The sequence below is a fragment of the Schistocerca americana genome, chromosome 11, assembly GCF_021461395.2.
Source record: "Schistocerca americana isolate TAMUIC-IGC-003095 chromosome 11, iqSchAmer2.1, whole genome shotgun sequence".
Classification (NCBI taxonomy): Eukaryota; Metazoa; Arthropoda; class Insecta; order Orthoptera; family Acrididae; genus Schistocerca; species Schistocerca americana.
In genome coordinates, this window is record NC_060129.1 from 17,469,875 (window position 1) to 17,475,874 (window position 6,000).

General features: G+C 39.3%; 1 long non-coding RNA gene across 1 annotated transcript in view; it reads left to right on the forward strand.

The window, feature by feature from the left end:
• Nucleotides 1–4,224, forward strand: part of LOC124553720 — a 72,953-nt gene extending 68,729 nt beyond the window's left edge. The window contains exon 4 of the long non-coding RNA XR_006968121.1: nucleotides 4,204–4,224. This is a non-coding gene — a long non-coding RNA (uncharacterized LOC124553720). The remainder of the gene's footprint in view (nucleotides 1–4,203) is intronic.
• Nucleotides 4,225–6,000: the final 1,776 nt, after the last annotated feature.

A 6,000-nucleotide genomic window follows, 5' to 3' on the forward strand; every position in this document is an offset into this window, starting at 1 on the left:
TTATTTAAGCGTTGATCGAAATGTCTGTGCATGTTCGCCAGTTTTGTGTTCGTTGTGTTGTGGCTGACTTCTAGATTCGCCAGTTTTGTGTTCGTTGTGTTGTGACTCATCTTTAAATCAGATAATTGCTTGCTCACGTTTGACATCAGACTATATAATGCCTCAAGCGTAACTGACGAAGCTTGTGTGTTTGTATTTATGCCATTATTTGTTGCCATTGTTTCTCTGCCACGGTCTGATTGAATCGAAACCGGGCTAGGTTCACTGATTTCACGCGAAATATTTTCATCTGATCTGGTAATCGATGCTTCATCGACAGTGCACAAGGTTTCATTTGCAACTGGTTCATTATTGTTAATCCCTGTGGAGTGCAATTGAATCGTATTTACTTCTACATTATGTTGTGCTGAAAAACTAATTGCGTCATCATTTACGTCACTATTGTCAGAATCGGTGACGTGTCCATGAACATTTGTTAAATTAAAGTTCTCCGATTCCATTGTGAAGATATTATTTTTATCTGTACTTTACTGTTAATCTAAATCTTTAAATTCTCTCGCAGTTGAATTAATAAAATATCTCGCGATTGTTATTTGTTGCGCGTCGGAAATTTACAAGATGGCGCACTACGTCTTCTAATTCTGCGATTGTTGAACATAAAAAGTAATTATCAAAGTGTAATTGTGTGTTGCCACAAACACTACCAGGATTTTAATATGGGCAGGAAAAGGTTCTGCTTTAAGTGGAGCTAAGCCAAGGTGCAGCCGCTGCATGCGTTTGCGCTTTCCTACCTTAATTCCGATTGAGCTGCGTCACTCACGATTACGTTAGTTTTGTAAATCCTTGTCCTTGTTCCTTCTGGTTATTGTGCCATCCGTTTATACAGTTAATACTGTTTCACTTTATTCGTTATTTTCCATGTGCGTCATGTAACAGAGAAACAGTAATTAGTACAAGTACATTTGTAGCACAACAATGAACTACTTACTCTTTGTTCCACCAGCACTGTCCCTGTCAGCGGTCGCCAGTGTGGCGAAATAAATAAAAAACATTTTACATTTTAAATTCCACGTCATTGTTGATTTAATCAGAGTTCTCACCTTAGACGTAGAATTAGTCCTTCTGCCACAATATTAATTCATTAGTCGCCATCGATGTTCTTCTCTTTGTTGACCGTGTGTACCATCATGAGTCGGCATCGGTTCACTTCACGAAGACGGTGGAAACCAAGGAATACTATGCTACGTCGCTATAAATAATTTTCGTAACACTTCGATACTTTTCACTATTTTTTATTCACAACACAATAAGACTTACTGTGCTCGTCGCACAAACCATAATTACCAACCATATGGCTGCCTTCCGCACAGTCCAAAAATCACGTCAATCCTCCACAAGGCAACAATCGAAAGTGTCCCTTAGCTCCTTGGAGTATCAAACAAAAGAGAATCCAATGTGAACCTTACAAAGATTATAATATACATGCCTCTCAATTTATCTTTGGCGCAGCTTTTAAGATATTGTATGTCTCTGCATAGGAATGTGTCATTACAAGCAGGACTTTCCACACTGTCATTGGAGTCATTTCCAGTTCACAGGATGCACGATGCGCTGATTTCCTAGGACTCCTTATGAATATCTCTCGTAAGTGCTCCACATTCACTGCACTCACACTAGGATGTCCGCTTCTCTTCGCCAGGCACAAGCTACCTGTCATAACGAATTTGTTGTGGCAGTGGTACATGGCCTTTCTTGTTGTTGGCTTCTTACCGTACTTGGTTCTAAACATAGGGGGGGGGGGGGGGGAAACTTTCAGTGTTTCTCTTCGAAATGACATATGTGTGATATCTGTACAGTGTTTGGTTTCTGTGCAATAAATAATTGAAACTGTTCCTAGACTTTATGTACACCCTGTATTTTGAAATCTCCTGTGTTGGCAAACATATAAGTGTTATATCATATATTGATAGAAACTGCTTACCAAGCATCAAGGAAGACATTAACACAGACGAGGAAAACCTAGTCAAGGAAAACATAATTTTTTTTTTGAAACTGGAGTTATATTAATCTGCCAAAAGAGAAGAAAGTAACAATATTATGAAAAAGAAAGTTACCACTCACTATAAAGCAGAGATGCTAAGTCATAGATAGGCACAACTAAAAGCCTGTCACAAACAAGAAGGTTTGGCCAGTAAGGCCTTACTGGCCGGAAGCTTCTTATTTGTGACAGTCTTTGTGTTGTGCCTATCTGTGACTCAGCATCTCTACCATATGGTGAGTGGTGACTTTTATTTCCATAATATTGTTATATTCCATCCTGGATTTTCCTTATTTGAAAAGAGAAGACAGGTTGGATGAAAGAATGCATACTGAGATTAAATAGAAAAAGTTCTCAAGAGTTCCTGGAGCAAGGAGGAGGAGAACAACTCAGTAAGAGCACTTGTTTTTCCTTTCATTCTTTCCATTTAATTTCAGTTACTATTCCTGCTTCTGTACTTACTTCATTGGAAAGAACCTGAAAAATGGCACTGTTATACTTCACTGTGTATGCCTGTATCTACAGCTGCTTGGTAAATAAATATTATATCTAATGCTATTTGACTGCAATTCTGTATGGGGTGTAATTTTTGCTAGCAGAAAAATATATAATTCCAGTGATACACTATGGCCGACCACTACTTATATTTAGGAGGTGAAATTGCCAGTGCTGCTGATTGTCACACACAAAATGAGGGGGAATGAGGAAGGGAGATATCTCATAACTTTGTTTGTTCCCCAAGGAGGAAAGATTGATAGCTTGGGGATGATTGGAAGAGGTCCCTCAGACATCAGGAAACTAATGAATTCGAATTTTTTTTTTTTCCACCCCATACACTTACAAGTGTCCATCAGCAGTACTTGAAATTCCACCTTCTAAAGGTAAGTACTGCCCACCCCATCTGTCTCTTTGTAATTTTATACACAGTTCAGTCACATTAATGTGAGCACTACCTATGTTTTATATCAACATGCAGTAACCGCTCACAGACGGCAGATGCCAGCATTAGCATTGGAGTATATATAAAGTAGGTCAAGGGGTGATGCGGAAAAGAGTGCAGATGTTGTTGTAATGCTGAAACGGAGCTATTTATCGGACATCATTGGTTTTTGGGCCAAGTGTAGAAGCATTTCCAAGAAGGCTAAGATTGTAAACTCTTTACATGCCACCGTGGTGAAAGTATACCGTGCATGGCGAATTAGTGCCATCCAAAACAGGCATGCAGGCAACTGTGGTGCAAAGATATGTGTGGGTGAATGAATATGCAACTGTTGAGCAACTGACCGGCCAGATGAACCAAGGGGCTACCAACCGTGTCTCCTCAATGACCGTTCAACAAATGTTGATGCATATAGGCCTCTGCAGCAATGGTTTGGTTCATGCATGTATTCTGGCTGCTGTCCATCATCGAGAAAGGCAGGAATTTGCATGCCACTGAGTGGCAAAAGATGGCCTTTTCAAATGAATCGTGTTTTATGCTCCATCAGACAGACGGCTTTTGGCATGTATGGCACTGCAACAATTGTTGAAGGGTTCAGGCCGGTGGAGGGGGTTTATGGTGTTGCGAATATTTTTGTGGTCTTCCCTGGGTGATTTCATCATTCTGGAAAGCACAGTGGTTCAACACAAGTAAGCATCAATCCTTGGGGACCACATCCACTCATACGTGCAATTTATTTTCCCTTGGCAAGATAGCGTCTACCAGCAGAACAGTGGAGTATGTCACACACTTCGTAGTGTAAGTGTGTGGTACCATGAGCACCAGAGGGAGTTCACTGTGCTCATGCTCCCCTGCCTCCCCCTACCCCCTCCCTGCCCCCTCCTCTACCCTAAGGCTGAATTCAAAACCCGGTTGAGAATATGCGGTGACTACTTTGATACTGTTTTTGCCACGAATCTTTGGCCCTCGGCTGTGAAACATAGCACACTTGGCCACGATAGTGGAACTGCAGTGGGTCCACATCCCTGTTGGTATCTTCTGGAACCTCACTGACACTCTCCATGCATGTCCTCACTGTGAAAGATGGCTATTTGGGCTTTTGACAGGTGGTTACAAGTAGTTTTGGACCAAGCAGCTTCCTCAAGTTAATTTTACTATAGATAGAATACTTAAGCAAATTCCTGTGGTTTTGTTCACAACAATTTTCTTTCTTGTTTTGTTCTAGTGGCAGATTGAAGGATTTGTTGAGAAGTACAAGAAAATGAAAGACAGGGCAGCTCTTTTGAAAGGCAGTTTACATAAGGTAAGGTGGCATAAACCATCTTTTTAAACACAAGAACATGATAATGAAAACCTATCACCATTATGCATTACAGTGTGCTATTATACTCCGAAATGTACAAGGTACATCCAAAAAGTTCGATGAATGGTCTCAGAAAATAAAGAAAATGAGAGTTACAAAGTAATCACCATTAGCTACAACACATTTGTGACACTAATTTTAAAGCTATTGAAAACTGTTCATAAACACTTCTTGTGGAATAGTTTTAAGTAACGTGGTCATGCGTTGTTGGATTTATCGCATCATTACAGGAGGTGAGACTGGGTGCTACCAGTACGATCCGGAGACTGAGCGACAGACATTTCCCTCACCTCCCTCAGATAGAAATTTATGATAGATCAAGAATTTGCTTTTGAAAAAAGCAATTGACATCCTTTAATCTTGGATTTTGACAGAAGACACTTTTTGGGAGGTGGGGAAGACAACAAACATTGTGCCACGGACTGTCACTGGGTCTCAGGATCTTATTGGTAGCACCAGGTCTCATCACCTGCTATGCCACAGATATGCAACGGTGTGTGACCACAGTGCTTTGAGCGATTGCACAAGAAAATTTGTTGACAGTTTCCAACAGCTTTACAACTGATGTCGGAAGTGTGTTGTAGCTAACAGTGGTTACTTTGAAGGCCAAGACTTATTTGGTGCAGCACTTCTTGTTTGTCTTTTCTGTACAGATCTTTTTGTCTTCATATAACTACTGCAATCTACATCCATTTGGCTCTGCATGCTGTTGTCAAAAATTGTTCTCCCTTTATAATGTTACCCCTGCCCCCTCCCCTCCAATGTCGCTCCATTACAAGATTGAAATGTTTTTCTGGTGACCTCCTCCTTAGCATTCACCAACTGGGAAATCCAAAAGGGAAAGCATTTCTCCTCCAGAATATTATCCCCAAGGGGATGCCATTATCAAGCCATATAGTATAGGTGGATAACAGTGATGTGTTGTGTTGATTGTAGCAAAATTGGGAGTCGCACATGCTCCTAATTTAGCAAATTAAAAGTATGTGCTCTGCAACACTTGCCATCAGAATAATTCCTAATATGAATGAAATATTTTCATTTACTTGTGGATTTGTGAATGTTTTCTAAGGCTGTTAATGGGCAATGAAAAATGTCTACACCCAAAATGAGATTATTAAAGAGTTACATGTGTCTCGTCACCCGAGAAATCTCCTGTCTTAGCCTTTTTAAGAAAGTGGGGACATTGACCACAACCAAACATTCTCTCTCTTCAATCATAACTTTCTCACAATCAAATGTACCACAACGATAATATAAGAAGAAAATGTGACCCACATTATGATCTGATGAATTTTTCTGTAGTACAGAAATGTGTGAAATAGAACTAGCACTGAAATCTTTTAACTTGCTTGGAAGTAATAAAGATTCCTAAAAGATAATAACACGTTATTTGAAAGTAAGAAGAAGAAAATTTTGTGTATCAATCGTGTTATTATCTTAATTAATTTTTAAGGCAGAAAAATTTGGAATGTAGTCTGATTTGTTCAAGTTATGTCTTTCTGGTTTTGTTTGTACATGATTAATAATGCATTCTATGTTATATAATTCATAAAAAAGTTCTTTAAATTTGAGAAATCCAGTGCAATGTTTATGTAATCAGGGAACAGTGTTATATGATTTGTAATAAAGTCTAATTTTATATTTATTTTTGTTTGACGT